Genomic DNA, 17,956 nt, shown 5'->3' on the forward strand with positions numbered 1-17,956 from the left:
ACGTGGATTAGCTTTCCTGCAACACCTCACAATTTATGAGTTGTGGCAAAACATTTCACATCATCTCTGTCAGAACGAATCTCACAACTCCTTTCTGTCATGTGTTGTTTTTGTACTCGGTTTGCGCAGTGAAGCCGTCCTGGACACTGAATCTTGACTGAACCAACAGAAATGGGCCAAAAGGTTCTGTTCCATCAGCGACACCGTGTGAGCGTCAGTGGAAATGTTTTACTTTCTGATTATTAAAACTGAACTTAATTTAGGCTGATCTCTTATTTCATAGGAATGGATGATGGATCAGTATTCATAATAAATCAGGATAGGAGTTCACAGTTTGGGGTAAATAAATTATAAATGGTGCATTTTCTGTAAATGAATTTTAAAAAACTTCTTTTGTATTTTAAAACAGATTTCAGAATTGATTTCTCAGTGAATTCTATTAAAATGCTAGTGAAAATGAGCATTACTGTAACAACTTCAAAAGACTTTATAAGAAAGATGCACTATATATTTTGAAAGATTAGATATTGTACTCTACAGGATCCATTAAGTCCAGTGACATTGGAAAAGAAAAGACGTTTATAATGTGTTAAAATCAGTGAAAGTCTCTGGGGAGAACTTCTGAAGAGTTTGTGCCCAACTATACATACAAGCTCAAACATATGCTAATGTCTGTTACTAGCTCCAGATAAAATATACTGAATGACTTTATCAGCATCAAACGATCATGTTTACTCTGAAACAGACACAACACAGTCATGTGCGCACAGGATAAGCCCCCTAAAAAACTTAGCACACTAAAATCACACGAGGCTGGCGACAGTCTGGCAGAATAGAGTCTGTGACTGCTTGTATATCTTGTCTGGTTCTTTCTATCAGTCTATCTGCATCTGTGTGTATCTCTGAATCTCTGTGTCTGTATCTCTGTGTGTCTGTATCTCTGTATTTCTGTGTGTCTGTATCTCTGAATCTGTATCTCTGTATTTCTGTTTGTCTGTATCTCTGAATCTCTGTGTGTCTGTATCTCTGTGACTGTGTGTTTATATCTCTCTGTATCTCTGAATTTCTTTGAACGTCTGAATCTCTGTGTCTGTATCTCTGAGTCTCTGTCTGTCTAGATCTCTGTGTGTCTGTTTCTCTGAGTGTCTGTGTGTCTGTATCTCTGAATCTGTGTGTCTGTTTCTCTGAATCTCTGTGTGTCTGTATCTCTGAATCTCTGTGTGTCTGTATCTCTGAATATCTGTGTGTCTGTATCTCTGTGTGTCTGTATCTCTGAATCTCTGTGTGTCTGTATCTCTGAATATGTGTGTCTGTTTCTCTGAATCTCTGTGTGTCTGTATCTCTGAATATCTGTGTGTCTATCTCTGAATCTCTGTGTGTCTGTATCTCTGAATCTGTGTGTCTGTTTCTCTGAATCTCTGTGTGTCTGTATCTCTGAATATCTGTGTGTCTGTATCTCTGAATCTCTGTGTCTGTATCTCTGAATCTGTGTGTTTGTTTCTCTGAATCTATGTGTGTCTGTATCTCTGAATATCTGTGTGTCTGTATCTCTGAGTCTCTGTGTGTCTGTATCTCTGAATCTGTGTGTCTGTTTCTCTGAATCTCTGTGTGTCTGTATCTCTGAATATCTGTGTGTCTGTATCTATGAATCTCTGTGTGTCTGTATCTCTGAGTCTCTGTGTGTCTGTATTTCTGAGTCTCTGTGTGTCTGTATCTCTGAATCTGTGTGTCTGTATCTCTGAATATCTGTGTGTCTGTATCTATGAATCTCTGTGTGTCTGTATCTCTGAATCTCTGTGTGTCTGTATCTCTGAATATCTGTGTGTCTGTATCTCTGAATCTGTGTGTCTGTTTCTCTGAATATCTGTGTGTCTGCATCTCTGAATCTCTGTGTGTCTGTATCTCTGAGTCTCTGTGTGTCTGTATCTCTGAGTCTCTGTGTGTCTGTATCTCTGAATCTCTGTGTGTCTGTATCTCTGAATCTGTGTGTCTGTATCTCTGAGTCTCTGTGTGTCTGTATCTCTGAATATCTGTGTGTCTGTATCTCTGAATCTCTGTGTGTCTGTATCTCTGAATATCTGTGTGTCTGTATCTCTGAATGTCTGTGTGTCTGTATCTCTGAATCTGTGTGTCTGTTTCTCTGAATCTCTGTGTGTCTGTATCTCTGAATATCTGTGTGTCTGTATCTCTGAATCTCTGTGTGCCTGTATCTCTGAATCTCTGTGTGTCTGTATCTCTGAGTCTCTGTGTGTCTGTTTCACTGAATCTCTGTGTGTCTGTATCTCTGAATCTCTGTGTGTCTGTTTCTCTGAATCTCTGTGTGTGTTTCTCTGAATCTCTGTGTGTCTGTATCTCTGAATCTCTGTGTGTCTGTATCTCTGTGACTGTGTGTTTATATCTCTCTGTATCTCTGAATTTCTTTGTATGTCTGAATCTCTGTGTCTGTATCTCTGAGTCTCTGTCTGTCTAGATCTCTGTGTGTCTGTATCTCTGAATATCTGTGTGTCTGTATCTCTGAATCTGTGTGTCTGTTTCTCTGAATCTCTGTGTGTCTGTATCTCTGAATCTCTGTGTGTCTGTATCTCTGAATATCTGTCTGTATCTCTGAATCTCTGTGTGTCTGTATCTCTGAATCTCTGTGTGTCTGTCAATCTGTGACTGTGTGTTTATATCTCTCTGTATCTCTGAATTTCTTTGTATGTCTGAATCTCTGTGTCTGTATCTCTGAGTCTCTGTCTGTCTAGATCTCAGTGTGTCTGTATCTATGAATATCTGTGTGTTTGTTTCTCTGAGTCTCTGTGTGTCTGTATCTCTGAATCTGTGTGTCTGTTTCTCTGAATCTATGTGTGTCTGTATCTCTGAATATCTGTGTGTCTGTATCTCTGAGTCTCTGTGTGTCTGTATCTCTGAATCTGTGTGTCTGTTTCTCTGAATCTCTGTGTGTCTGTATCTCTGAATATCTGTGTCTGTATCTCTGAATCTCTGTGTGTCTGTATCTCTGAATCTCTGTGTGTCTGTATCTCTGAGTCTCTGTGCGTCTGTATCTCTGGGTCTCTGTGTGTCTGTATCTCTGAATCTCTGTGTGTCTGTATCTCTGAATCTCTGTGTGTCTGTATCTCTGAATATCTGTCTGTATCTCTGAATCTCTGTGTGTCTGTATCTCTGAATCTCTGTGTGTCTGTCAATCTGTGACTGTGCGTTTATATCTCTCTGTATCTCTGAATTTCGTTGTATGTCTGAATCTCTGTGTCTGTATCTCTGAGTCTCTGTCTGTCTAGATCTCTGTGTGTCTGTATCTCTGAATATCTGTGTGTTTGTTTCTCTGAGTCTCTGTGTGTCTGTATCTCTGAATCTGTGTGTCTGTTTCTCTGAATCTATGTGTGTCTGTATCTCTGAATATCTGTGTGTCTGTATCTCTGAGTCTCTGTGTGTCTGTATCTCTGAATCTGTGTGTCTGTTTCTCTGAATCTCTGTGTGTCTGTATCTCTGAATATCTGTGTCTGTATCTCTGAATCTCTGTGTGTCTGTATCTCTGAATATCTGTGTGTCTGTATCTCTGAATCTGTGTGTCTGTTTCTCTGAATCTCTGTGTTTCTGTATCTCTGAATCTCTGTGTGTCTGTATCTCTGAATATCTGTCTGTATCTCTGAATCTCTGTGTGTCTGTATCTCTGAATCTCTGTGTGTCTGTCAATCTGTGACTGTGTGTTTATATCTCTCTGTATCTCTGAATTTCTTTGTATGTCTGAATCTCTGTGTCTGTATCTCTGAGTCTCTGTCTGTCTAGATCTCTGTGTGTCTGTATCTCTGAATATCTGTGTGTTTGTTTCTCTGAGTCTCTGTGTGTCTGTATCTCTGAATCTGTGTGTCTGTTTCTCTGAATCTATGTGTGTCTGTATCTCTGAATATCTGTGTGTCTGTATCTCTGAGTCTCTGTGTGTCTGTATCTCTGAATCTGTGTGTCTGTTTCTCTGAATCTCTGTGTGTCTGTATCTCTGAATATCTGTGTCTGTATCTCTGAATCTCTGTGTGTCTGTATCTCTGAATCTCTGTGTGTCTGTATCTCTGAGTCTCTGTGCGTCTGTATCTCTAGGTCTCTGTGTGTCTGTATCTCTGAGTCTCTGTGTGTCTGTATCTCTGAATCTATGTGTGTCTGTATCTCTGAATATCTGTGTGTCTGTATCTCTGAATCTGTGTGTCTGTTTCTCTGAATCTCTGTGTTTCTGTATCTCTGAATCTCTGTGTGTCTGTATCTCTGAATATCTGTCTGTATCTCTGAATCTCTGTGTCTGTATCTCTGAATCTCTGTGTGTCTGTATCTCTGAATCTCTGTGTGTCTGTATCTCTGAGTCTCTGTGTGTCTGTTTCTCTGAATCTCTGTGTGTCTGTATCTCTGAATATCTGTGTCTGTATCTCTGAATCTCTGTGTGTCTGTATCTCTGAATATCTGTGTGTCTGTATCTCTGAATCTGTGTGTCTGTTTCTCTGAATCTCTGTGTTTCTGTATCTCTGAATCTCTGTGTGTCTGTATCTCTGAATATCTGTCTGTATCTCTGAATCTCTGTGTGTCTGTATCTCTGAATCTCTGTGTGTCTGTCAATCTGTGACTGTGTGTTTATATCTCTCTGTATCTCTGAATTTCTTTGTATGTCTGAATCTCTGTGTCTGTATCTCTGAGTCTCTGTCTGTCTAGATCTCTGTGTGTCTGTATCTCTGAATATCTGTGTGTTTGTTTCTCTGAGTCTCTGTGTGTCTGTATCTCTGAATCTGTGTGTCTGTTTCTCTGAATCTATGTGTGTCTGTATCTCTGAATATCTGTGTGTCTGTATCTCTGAGTCTCTGTGTGTCTGTATCTCTGAATCTGAGTGTCTGTTTCTCTGAATCTCTGTGTGTCTGTATCTCTGAATATCTGTGTCTGTATCTCTGAATCTCTGTGTGTCTGTATCTCTGAATCTCTGTGTGTCTGTATCTCTGAGTCTCTGTGCGTCTGTATCTCTGGGTCTCTGTGTGTCTGTATCTCTGAGTCTCTGTGTGTCTGTATCTCTGAATCTATGTGTGTCTGTATCTCTGAATATCTGTGTGTCTGTATCTCTGAATCTATGTGTGTCTGTATCTCTGAATCTGTGTGTCTGTTTCTCTGAATCTCTGTGTGTCTGTATCTCTGAATATCTGTGTCTGTATCTCTGAATCTCTGTGTGTCTGTATCTCTGAATATCTGTGTGTCTGTATCTCTGAATCTGTGTGTCTGTTTCTCTGAATCTCTGTGTGTCTGTATCTCTGAATCTCTGTGTGTCTGTATCTCTGAATATCTGTCTGTATCTCTGAATCTCTGTGTGTCTGTATCTCTGAATCTCTGTGTGTCTGTCAATCTGTGACTGTGTGTTTATATCTCTCTGTATCTCTGAATTTCTTTGTATGTCTGAATCTCTGTGTCTGTATCTCTGAGTCTCTGTCTGTCTAGATCTCTGTGTGTCTGTATCTCTGAATATCTGTGTGTTTGTTTCTCTGAGTCTCTGTGTGTCTGTATCTCTGAATCTGTGTGTCTGTTTCTCTGAATCTATGTGTGTCTGTATCTCTGAATATCTGTGTCTGTATCTCTGAATCTCTGTGTGTCTGTATCTCTGAATCTCTGTGTGTCTGTATCTCTGAGTCTCTGTGCGTCTGTATCTCTGGGTCTCTGTGTGTCTGTATCTCTGAGTCTCTGTGTGTCTGTATCTCTGAATCTGTGTGTCTGTATCTCTGAATCTCTGTGTGTCTGTATCTCTGAATCTCTGTGTGTCTGTATCTCTGAATCTCTGTGTGTCTGTATCTCTGAATATCTGTGTCTGTATCTCTGAATCTCTGTGTGTCTGTATCTCTGAATCTCTGTGTGTCTGTATCTCTGAGTCTCTGTGCGTCTGTATCTCTGGGTCTCTGTGTGTCTGTATCTCTGAGTCTCTGTGTGTCTGTATCTCTGAATATCTGTGTCTGTATCTCTGAATCTCTGTGTGTCTGTATCTCTGAATCTCTGTGTGTCTGTATCTCTGAGTCTCTGTGCGTCTGTATCTCTGGGTCTCTGTGTGTCTGTATCTCTGAGTCTCTGTGTGTCTGTATCTCTGAATCTGTGTGTCTGTATCTCTGAATCTCTGTGTGTCTGTATCTCTGAATCTCTGTGTGTCTGTATCTCTGAATCTCTGTGTGCCTGTATCTCTGAATCTCTGTGTGTCTGTATCTCTGAGTCTCTGTCTGTCTAGATCTCTGTATGTCTGTATCTCTGAATATCTGTGTGTCTGTATCTCTGAATCTGTGTGTCTGTTTCTCTGAATCTCTGTGTGTCTGTATCTCTGAATCTCTGTGTGTCTGTATCTCTGAATATCTTTCTGTATCTCTGAATCTCTGTGTCTGTATCTCTGTGACTCTGTGTTTATATCTCTCTGTATCTCTGAATTTCTTTGTATGTCTGAATCTCTGTGTCTGTATCTCTGAGTCTCTGTCTGTCTAGATCTGTGTGTCTGTATCTCTGAATATCTGTGTGTCTGTATCTCTGAATCTGTGTGTCTGTTTCTCTGAATCTCTGTGTGTCTGTATCTCTGAATCTCTGTGTGTCTGTATCTCTGAATGTCTGTGTGTCTGTATCTCTGAATATCTATGTGTTTGTTTCTCTGAGTCTCTGTGTGTCTGTTTCTCTGAATCTGTGTGTCTGTTTCTCTGAATCTATGTGTGTCTGTATCTCTGAATATCTGTGTGTCTGTATCTCTGAGTCTCTGTGTGTCTGTATCTCTGAATCTGTGTATCTGTTTCTCTGAATCTCTGTGTGTCTGTATCTCTGAATATCTGTGTCTGTATCTCTGAATCTCTGTGTGTCTGTATCTCTGTGACTGTGTGTTTATATCTCTCTTTATCTCTGAATTTCTTTGTATGTCTGAATCTCTGTGTCTGTATCTCTGAGTCTCTGTCTGTCTAGATCTCTGTGTGTCTGTATCTCTGAATATCTGTGTGTCTGTATCTCTGAATCTGTGTGTCTGTTTCTCTGAATCTCTGTGTGTCTGTATCTCTGAATCTCTGTGTGTCTGTATCTCTGAATATCTGTCTGTATCTCTGAATCTCTGTGTGTCTGTATCTCTGAATCTCTGTGTGTCTGTCAATCTGTGACTGTGTGTTTATATCTCTCTGTATCTCTGAATTTCTTTGTATGTCTGAATCTCTGTGTCTGTATCTCTGAGTCTCTGTCTGTCTAGATCTGTGTGTCTGTATCTCTGAATATCTGTGTGTCTGTGTCTCTGAATCTGTGTGTCTGTTTCTCTGAATCTCTGTGTGTCTGTATCTCTGAATCTCTGTGTGTCTGTATCTCTGAATCTCTGTGTGTCTGTATCTCTGAATATCTGTGTGTTTGTTTCTCTGAGTCTCTGTGTGTCTGTATCTCTGAAACTGTGTGTCTGTTTCTCTGAATCTATGTGTGTCTGTATCTCTGAATATCTGTGTGTCTGTATCTCTGAGTCTCTGTGTGTCTGTATCTCGGAATCTGTGTGTCTGTTTCTCTGAATCTCTGTGTGTCTGTATCTCTGAATATCTGTGTCTGTATCTCTGAATCTCTGTGTGTCTGTATCTCTGAATCTCTGTGCGTCTGTATCTCTGGGTCTCTGTGTGTCTGTATCTCTGAGACTCTGTGTGTCTGTATCTCTGAATCTGTGTGTCTGTATCTCTGAATCTCTGTGTGTCTGTATCTCTGAATCTCTGTGTGTCTGTATCTCTGAATCTCTGTGTGCCTGTATCTCTGAATCTCTGTGTGTCTGTATCTCTGAGTCTCTGTGTGTCTGTTTCACTGAATCTCTGTGTGTCTGTATCTCTGAATCTCTGTGTGTCTGTTTCTCTGAATCTCTGTGTCTGTATCTCTGAGTCTCTGTCTGTCTAGATCTCTGTATGTCTGTATCTCTGAATATCTGTGTGTCTGTATCTCTGAATCTGTGTGTCTGTTTCTCTGAATCTCTGTGTGTCTGTATCTCTGAATCTCTGTGTGTCTGTATCTCTGAATCTCTGTGTGTCTGTATCTCTGAATATCTGTCTGTATCTCTGAATCTCTGTGTCTGTATCTCTGTGACTGTGTGTTTATATCTCTCTGTATCTCTGAATTTCTTTGTATGTCTGAATCTCTGTGTCTGTATCTCTGAGTCTCTGTCTGTCTAGATCTCTGTGTGTCTGTATCTCTGAATATCTGTGTGTCTGTTTCTCTGAATCTCTGTGTGTCTGTATCTCTGAATCTCTGTGTCTGTATCTCTGAATCTCTGTGTGTCTGTATCTCTGAATCTCTGTGTGTCTGTACCTCTGTGACTGTGTGTTTATATCTCTCTGTATCTCTGAATTTCTTTGTATGTCTGAATCTCTATGTCTGTATCTCTGAGTCTCTGTCTGTCTAGATCTGTGTGTCTGTATCTCTGAATATCTGTGTGTCTGTATCTCTGAATCTGTGTGTCTGTTTCTCTGAATCTCTGTGTGTCTGTATCTCTGAATCTCTGTGTGTCTGTATCTCTGAATGTCTGTGTGTCTGTATCTCTGAATCTCTGTGTGTCTGTATCTCTGTGACTGTGTGTTTATATCTCTCTGTATCTCTGAATTTCTTTGTATGTCTGAATCTCTGTGTCTGTATCTCTGAGTCTCTGTCTGTCTAGATCTCTGTGTGTCTGTTTCTCTGAGTCTCTGTGTGTCTGTATCTCTGAATCTGTGTGTCTGTTTCTCTGAATCTCTATGTGTCTGTATCTCTGAATATCTGTGTGTCTGTATCTCCGAATGTCTGTGTGTCTGTATCTCTGAATCTCTGTATGTCTGTATCTCTGAGTCTCTGTGTGTCTGTATCTCTGAGTCTCTGTGTGTCTGTATCTCTGAATATCTGTGTGTCTGTATCTCTGAATCTGTGTGTCTGTATCTCTGAATATCTCTCTGTATCTATGAATCTCTGTGTGTCTGTATCTCTGAATCTCTGTGTGTCTGTATCTCTGAATCTCTGTGTGTCTGTATCTTTGAATATCTGTGTGTCTGTATCTCTGAATCTCTGTGTGTCTGTATCTCTGAATCTGTGTGTCTGTTTCTCTGAATATCTGTGTGTCTGTATCTCTGAATCTCTGTGTGTCTGTATCTCTGAATCTGTGTGTCTGTATCTCTGAATCTCTGTGTGTCTGTATCTCTGAATCTGTGTGTCGGTATCTCTGAATATCTGTGTGTCTGTATGTCTGAATCTGTGTGTCTGTATCTCTGAGTCTCTGTGTGTCTGTATCTCTGAATATCTGTGTGTCTGTATCTCAATCTCTGTGTCTGTATCTCTGAATATCTGTGTGTCTGTATCTCTGAATCTGTGTGTCTGTTACTCTGAATCTCTGTGTGTCTGTATCTCTGAATATCTGTGTGTCTGTATCTCTGAATCTCTGTGTGTCTGTATCTCTGAATCTCTGTGTGTCTGTATCTCTGAGTCTCTGTGTGTCTGATTCACTGAATCTCTGTCTGTCTGTATCTCTGAATCTGTGTGTCTGTTTCTCTGAATCTCTGTGTGTCTGTTTCTCTGAATTTCTGTGTGTCTGTATCTCTGAATCTCTGTGTGTCTGTATCTCTGTGACTGTGTGTTTATATCTCTCTGTATCTCTGAATTTCTTTGTATGTCTGAATCTCTGTGTCTGTATCTCTGAGTCTCTGTCTGTTTAGATCTCTGTGTGTCTGTATCTCTGAATATCTGTGTGTCTGTATCTCTGAATCTGTGTGCCTGTTTCTCTGAATCTCTGTGTGTCTGTATCTCTGAATCTCTGTGTGTCTGTATCTCTGAATCTCTGTGTCTGTATCTTTGAATATCTGTTTGTCTGTATCTCTGATTCTCTGTGTGTCTGTATCTCACTGACTGTGTGTTTATATCTCTCAGTATCTCTGAATTTCTTTGTATGTCTGAATCTCTGTGTCTGTATCTCTGAGTCTCTGTCTGTCTAGATCTGTGTGTCTGTATCTCTGAATATCTGTGTGTCTGTATCTCTGTGACTGTGTGTTTATATCTCTCTGTATCTCTGAATTTCTTTGTATGTCTGAATCTCTGTGTCTGTATCTCTGAGTCTCTGTCTGTCTAGATCTGTGTGTCTGTATCTCTGAATATCTGTGTGTCTGTATCTCTGAATCTGTGTGTCTGTTTCTCTGAATCTCTGTGTGTCTGTATCTCTGAATCTCTGTGTGTCTGTATCTCTGAATATCTGTGTGTCTATCTCTGAATCTCTGTGTGTCTGTATCTCTGTGACTGTGTGTTTATATCTCTCTGTATCTCTGAATTTCTTTGTATGTCTGAATCTCTGTGTCTGTATCTCTGAGTCTCTGTCTGTCTAGATCTCTGTGTGTCTGTATCTCTGAATATCTGTGTGTCTGTATCTCTGAATCTGTGTGTCTGTTTCTCTGAATGTCTGTGTGTCTGTATCTCTGAATCTCTGTGTGTCTGTATCTCAATCTCTGTGTGTCTGTATCTCTGAATATCTGTGTGTCTGTATCTCTGAATCTCTGTGTCTGTATCTCTGAATCTCTGTGTGTCTGTATCTCTGAATATCTGTGTGTCTGTATCTCTGAATATCTGTGTGTCTGTATCTCTGAATCTGTGTGTCTGTTTCTCTGAATCTCTGTGTGTCTGTATCTCTGAATCTCTGTGTGTCTGTATCTCTGAATCTCTGTGTGTCTGTATCTCTGAATATCTGTCTGTATCTCTGAATCTCTGTGTGTCTGTATCTCTGTGACTGTGTGTTTATATCTCTCTGTATCTCTGAATTTCTTTGTATGTCTGAATCTCTGTGTCTGTATCTCTGAGTCTCTGTCTGTCTAGATCTCTGTGTGTCTGTATCTCTGAATATCTGTGTGTCTGTTTCTCTGAGTCTCTGTGTGTCTGTATCTCTGAATCTGTGTGTCTGTTTCTCTGAATCTATGTGTGTCTGTATCTTTGAATATCTGTGTGTCTGTATCTCTGAGTCTCTGTGTGTCTGTTTCTCTGAATCTCTGTGTGTCTGTATCTCTGAATCTCTGTGTGTCTGTATCTCTGAATCTCTGTGTGTCTGTATCTCTGAATCTCTGTGTGTCTGTATCTCTGTGACTGTGTGTTTATATCTCTCTGTATCTCTGAATTTCTTTCTATGTCTGAATCTCTGTGTGTGTATCTCTGAGTCTCTGTCTGTCTAGATCTCTGTGTGTCTGTATCTCTGAATATCTGTGTGTCTGTTTCTCTGAGTCTCTGTGTGTCTGTATCTCGGAGTCTCTGTGTGTCTGTATCTCTGAATCTCTGTGTGTCTGTATCTCAGAATCTGTGTGTCTGTATCTCTGAATATCTGTCTGTATCTATGAATCTCTGTGTGTCTGTATCTCTGAATCTCTGTGTGTCTGTATCTCTGAATATCTGTGTCTGTATCTCTGAATCTCTGTGTGTCTGTATCTCTGAATCTGTGTGTCTGTATCTCTGAATATCTGTGTGTCTGTATCTCAATCTCTGTGTCTGTATCTCTGAATATCTGTGTGTCTGTATCTCTGAATCTCTGTGTGTCTGTATCTCTGAATCTATGTGTCTGTTACTCTGAATCTCTGTGTGTCTGTATCTCTGAATATCTGTGTGTCTGTTTCTCTGAATCTCTGTGTGTCTGTATCTCTGAATCTCTGTGTGTCTGTATCTCTGAATCTCTGTGTGTCTGATTCACTGAATCTCTGTCTGTCTGTATCTCTGAATCTGTGTGTCTGTTTCTCTGAATCTCTGTGTGTCTGTTTCTCTGAATCTCTGTGTGTCTGTATCTCTGAATCTCTGTGTGGCTGTATCTCTGTGAGTGTGTTTATATCTCTCTGTATCTCTGAATTTCTTTGTATGTCTGAATCTCTGTGTCTGTATCTCTGAGTCTCTGTCTGTCTAGATCTCTGTGTGTCTGTATCTCTGAATATCTGTGTGTCTGTATCTCTGAATCTGTGTGCCTGTTTCTCTGAATCTCTGTGTGTCTGTATCTCTGAATCTCTGTGTGTCTGTATCTCTGAATCTCTGTGTCTGTATCTTTGAATATCTGTTTGTCTGTATCTCTGATTCTCTGTGTGTCTGTATCTCACTGACTGTGTGTTTATATCTCTCAGTGTCTCTGAATTTCTTTGTATGTCTGAATCTCTGTGTCTGTATCTCTGAGTCTCTGTCTGTCTAGATCTGTGTGTCTGTATCTCTGAATATCTGTGTGTCTGTATCTCTGTGACTGTGTGTTTATATCTCTCTGTATCTCTGAATTTCTTTGTATGTCTGAATCTCTGTGTCTGTATCTCTGAGTCTCTGTCTGTCTACATCTGTGTGTCTGTATCTCTGAATATCTGTGTGTCTGTATCTCTGAATCTGTGTGTCTGTTTCTCTGAATCTCTGTGTGTCTGTATTTCTGAATCTCTGTGTGTCTGTATCTCTGAATATCTGTGTGTCTTTATCTCTGAATCTCTGTGTGTCTGTATCTCTGTGACTGTGTGTTTATATCTCTCTGTATCTCTGAATTTCTTTGTATGTCTGAATCTCTGTGTCTGTATCTCTGAGTCTCTGTCTGTCTAGATCTCTGTGTGTCTGTATCTCTGAATATCTGTGTGTCTGTATCTCTGAATCTGTGTGTCTGTTTCTCTGAATCTCTGTGTGTCTGTATCTCTGAATCTCTGTGTGTCTGTATCTCTGAATCTGTGTGTCTGTTTCTCTGAATCTCTGTGTGTCTGTTTTTCTGAATCTCTGTGTGTCTGTATCTCTGAATCTCTGTGTGTCTGTATCTCTGTGACTGTGTGTTTATATCTCTCTGTATCTCTGAATTTCTTTGTATGTCTGAATCTCTGTGTCTGTATCTCTGAGTCTCTGTCTGTCTAGATCTCTGTGTGTCTGTATCTCTGAATATCTGTGTGTCTGTATCTCTGAATCTGTGTGCCTGTTTCTCTGAATCTCTGTGTGTCTGTATCTCTGAATCTCTGTGTGTCTGTATCTCTGAATCTCTGTGTCTGTATCTTTGAATATCTGTTTGTCTGTATCTCTGATTCTCTGTGTGTCTGTATCTCACTGACTGTGTGTTTATATCTCTCAGTATCTCTGCATTTCTTTGTATGTCTGAATCTCTGTGTCTGTATCTCTGAGTCTCTGTCTGTCTAGATCTGTGTGTCTGTATCTCTGAATATCTGTGTGTCTGTATCTCTGTGACTGTGTGTTTATATCTCTCTGTATCTCTGAATTTCTTTGTATGTCTGAATCTCTGTGTCTGTATCTCTGAGTCTCTGTCTGTCTACATCTGTGTGTCTGTATCTCTGAATATCTGTGTGTCTGTATCTCTGAATCTGTGTGTCTGTTTCTCTGAATCTCTGTGTGTCTGTATCTCTGAATCTCTGTGTGTCTGTATCTCTGAATATCTGTGTGTCTGTATCTCAATCTCTGTGTGTCTGTATCTCTGAATATCTGTGTGTCTGTATCTCTGAATCTCTGTGTCTGTATCTCTGAATCTCTGTGTGTCTGTATCTCTGAATATCTGTGTGTCTGTATCTCTGAATATCTGTGTGTCTGTATCTCTGAATCTGTGTGTCTGTTTCTCTGAATCTCTGTGTCTGTATCTCTGAGTCTCTGTCTGTCTAGATCTCTGTGTGTCTGTATCTCTGAATATCTGTGTGTCTGTATCTCTGAATCTGTGTGTCTGTTTCTCTGAATCTCTGTGTGTCTGTATCTCTGAATCTCTGTGTGTCTGTATCTCTGAATCTCTGTGTGTCTGTATCTCTGAATATCTGTCTGTATCTCTGAATCTCTGTGTGTCTGTATCTCTGTGACTGTGTGTTTATATCTCTCTGTATCTCTGAGTCTCTGTCTGTCTAGATCTCTGTGTGTCTGTATCTCTGAATATCTGTGTGTCTGTTTCTCTGAGTCTCTGTGTGTCTGTATCTCTGAATCTGTGTGTCTGTTTCTCTGAATCTATGTGTGTCTGTATCTTTGAATATCTGTGTCTCTGTATCTCTGAGTCTCTGTGTGTCTGTATCTCTGAATCTGTGTGTCTGTTTCTCTGAATCTCTGTGTGTCTGTATCTCTGAATATCTGTGTGTCTGTATCTCTGAATCTCTGTGTGTCTGTATCTCTGAATCTCTGTGTGTCTGTATCTCTGAATCTCTGTGTGTCTGTATCTCTGTGACTGTGTGTTTATATCTCTCTGTATCTCTAAATTTCTTTGTATGTCTGAATCTCTGTGTCTGTATCTCTGAGTCTCTGTCTGTCTAGATCTCTGTGTGTCTGTATCTCTGAATATCTGTGTGTCTGTTTCTTTGAGTCTCTGTGTGTCTGTATCTCTGAGTCTCTGTGTGTCTGTATCTCTGAATCTGTGTGTGTCTGTATCTCTGAATCTGTGTGTCTGTATCTCTGAATATCTGTCTGTATCTATGAATCTCTGTGTATCTGTATCTCTGAATCTCTGTGTGTCTGTATCTCTGAATATCTGTCTCTGTATCTCTGAATATCTGTGTGTCTGTATCTCTGAATCTGTGTCTGTTTCTCTGAATCTATGTGTGTCTGTATCTCTGAATATCTGTGTGTCCTGTATCTCTGAATCTCTGTGTGTCTGTATCTCTGAATCTGTTTTTCTGTTTCTCTGAATCTCTATGTGTCTGTATCTCTGAATCTCTGTGTGTCTGTATCTCTGAGTCTCTGTGTGTCTGTTTCACTGAATCTCTGTGTGTCTGTTTCTCTGAATCTCTGTGTGTCTGTATCTCAATCTCTGTGTGTCTGTATCTCTGAATATCTGTGTGTCTGTATCTCTGAATCTCTGTGTCTGTATCTCTGAATCTCTGTGTGTCTGTATCTCTGAATATCTGTGTGTCTGTATCTCTGAATATCTGTGTGTCTGTATCTCTGAATCTGTGTGTCTGTTTCTCTGAATCTCTGTGTGTCTGTATCTCTGAATCTCTGTGTGTCTGTATCTCTGAATCTCTGTGTGTCTGTATCTCTGAATATCTGTCTGTATCTCTGAATCTCTGTGTGTCTGTATCTCTGTGACTGTGTGTTTATATCTCTCTGTATCTCTGAGTCTCTGTCTGTCTAGATCTCTGTGTGTCTGTATCTCTGAATATCTGTGTGTCTGTTTCTCTGAGTCTCTGTGTGTCTGTATCTCTGAATCTGTGTGTCTGTTTCTCTGAATCTATGTGTGTCTGTATCTTTGAATATCTGTGTGTCTGTATCTCTGAGTCTCTGTGTGTCTGTATCTCTGAATCTGTGTGTCTGTTTCTCTGAATCTCTGTGTGTCTGTATCTCTGAATATCTGTGTGTCTGTATCTCTGAATCTCTGTGTGTCTGTATCTCTGAATCTCTGTGTGTCTGTATCTCTGAATCTCTGTGTCTGTATCTCTGTGACTGTGTGTTTATATCTCTCTGTATCTCTGAATTTCTTTGTATGTCTGAATCTCTGTGTCTGTATCTCTGAGTCTCTGTCTGTCTAGATCTCTGTGTGTCTGTATCTCTGAATATCTGTGTGTTTGTTTCTCTGAGTCTCTGTGTGTCTGTATCTCTGAATCTGTGTGTCTGTTTCTCTGAATCTATGTGTGTCTGTATCTCTGAATATCTGTGTGTCTGTATCTCTGAGTCTCTGTGTGTCTGTATCTCTGAATCTGTGTGTCTGTTTCTTTGAGTCTCTGTGTGTCTGTATCTCTGAGTCTCTGTGTGTCTGTATCTCTGAATCTGTGTGTGTCTGTATCTCTGAATCTGTGTGTCTGTATCTCTGAATATCTGTCTGTATCTATGAATCTCTGTGTATCTGTATCTCTGAATCTCTGTGTGTCTGTATCTCTGAATATCTGTCTCTGTATCTCTGAATATCTGTGTGTCTGTATCTCTGAATCTGTGTGTCTGTTTCTCTGAATCTATGTGTGTCTGTATCTCTGAATATCTGTGTGTCCTGTATCTCTGAATCTCTGTGTGTCTGTATCTCTGAATCTGTTTTTCTGTTTCTCTGAATCTCTATGTGTCTGTATCTCTGAATCTCTGTGTGTCTGTATCTCTGAGTCTCTGTGTGTCTGTTTCACTGAATCTCTGTGTGTCTGTTTCTCTGAATCTCTGTGTGTCTGTATCTCTGAATCTCTGTGTGTCTGTATATCTGTGACTGTGTGTTTATATCTCTCTGTATCTCTGAATTTCTTTGTATGTCTGAATCTCTGTGTCTGTATCTCTGAGTCTCTGTCTGTCTAGATCTCTGTGTGTCTGTATCTCTGAATCTCTGTGTGTCTGTATCTCTGAATCTCTGTGTGTCTGTATCTCTGAATCTCTGTGTGTCTGTATCTCTGAATCTCTGTGTCTGTATCTCTGAATCTCTGTGTGTCTGTATCTCTGAATATCTGTGTGTCTGTATCTCTGAATCTCTGTGTCTGTATCTCTGAATATCTCTCTGTATCTCTGAATTTCTTTGTATGTCTGAATCTCTGTGTCTGTATCTCTGAATCTCTGAGTCTCTGTCTGTCTAGATCTCTGTGTGTCTGTATCTCTGAATCTCTGTGTGTCTGTATCTCTGAATCTCTGTGTGTCTGTATCTCTGAATCTCTGTGTGTCTGTATCTCTGAATATCTGTGTGTCTGTATCTCTGAATCTCTGTGTGTCTGTATCTATGAAACTCTGTGTGTCTGTATCTCTGAATCTCTGTGTGTCTGTATCTCTGAATATCTGTGTGTCTGTATCTCTGAATATCTGTGTGTCTGTATCTCTGAATATCTGTGTGTCTGTTTCTCTGAATCTCTGTGTGTCTGTATCTCTGAATCTCTGTGTGTCTGTATCTCTGAATCTCTGTGTGTCTGTATCTCTGAATATCTGTCTGTATCTCTGAATCTCTGTGTGTCTGTATCTCTGTGACTGTGTGTTTATATCTCTCTGTATCTCTGAATTTCTTTGTATGTCTGAATCTCTGTGTCTGTATCTCTGAGTCTCTGTGTGTCTGTTTCTCTGAATCTCTGTGTCTGTATCTCTGAATCTCTGTGTGTCTGTTTCTCTGAATCTCTGTGTGTCTGTTTCTCTGAATCCCTGTGTCTGTATCTCTGAATCTCTGTGTGTCTGTATCTCTGTGACTGTGTGTTTATATCTCTCTGTATCTCTGAATTTCTTTGTATGTCTGAATCTCTGTGTCTGTATCTCTGAGTCTCTGTCTGTCTAGATCTGTGTGTCTGTATCTCTGAATATCTGTGTGTCTGTATCTCTGAATCTGTGTGTCTGTTTCTCTGAATCTCTGTGTGTCTGTATCTCTGAATCTCTGTGTGTCTGTATCTTTGAATATCTGTGTGTCTGTATCTCTGATTCTCTGTGTGTCTGTATCTCTGAATCTGTGTGTCTGTTTCTCTGAATCTCTGTGTGTCTGTATCTCTGAATATCTGTGTGTCTGTATCTCTGAATCTCTGTGTGTCTGTATCTCTGAATCTCTGTGTGTCTGTATCTCTGAATCTCTGTGTGTCTGTATCTCTGTGACTGTGTGTTTATATCTCTCTGTATCTCTGAATTTCTTTGTATGTCTGAATCTCTGTGTCTGTATCTCTGAGTCTCTGTGTGTCTGTTTCTCTGAATCTCTGTGTCTGTATCTCTGAATCTCTGTGTGTCTGTTTCTCTGAATCTCTGTGTGTCTGTTTCTCTGAATCCCTGTGTCTGTATCTCTGAATCTCTGTGTGTCTGTATCTCTGTGACTGTGTGTTTATATCTCTCTGTATCTCTGAATTTCTTTGTATGTCTGAATCTCTGTGTCTGTATCTCTGAGTCTCTGTCTGTCTAGATCTGTGTGTCTGTATCTCTGAATATCTGTGTGTCTGTATCTCTGAATCTGTGTGTCTGTTTCTCTGAATCTCTGTGTGTCTGTATCTCTGAATCCTCTGTGTGTCTGTATCTTTGAATATCTGTGTGTCTGTATCTCTGATTCTCTGTGGTCTGTATCTCTGAATCTGTGTGGTTGTTCTGCCTCTTCTCTGAATCTCTGTGTGTCTGTATCCTCTGAATA

General features: G+C 40.1%; 1 protein-coding gene across 1 annotated transcript in view; it reads right to left on the bottom strand.

The window, feature by feature from the left end:
• sp6 (Sp6 transcription factor) overlaps positions 1–17,956 on the bottom strand; it is a 50,961-nt gene that overhangs the window by 10,279 nt on the left and 22,726 nt on the right. The gene's annotated exons all lie outside the window — the stretch shown is intronic.

The sequence above is a fragment of the Pygocentrus nattereri genome, chromosome 12, assembly GCF_015220715.1.
Source record: "Pygocentrus nattereri isolate fPygNat1 chromosome 12, fPygNat1.pri, whole genome shotgun sequence".
In the NCBI taxonomy this organism is placed as follows: Eukaryota; Metazoa; Chordata; class Actinopteri; order Characiformes; family Serrasalmidae; genus Pygocentrus; species Pygocentrus nattereri.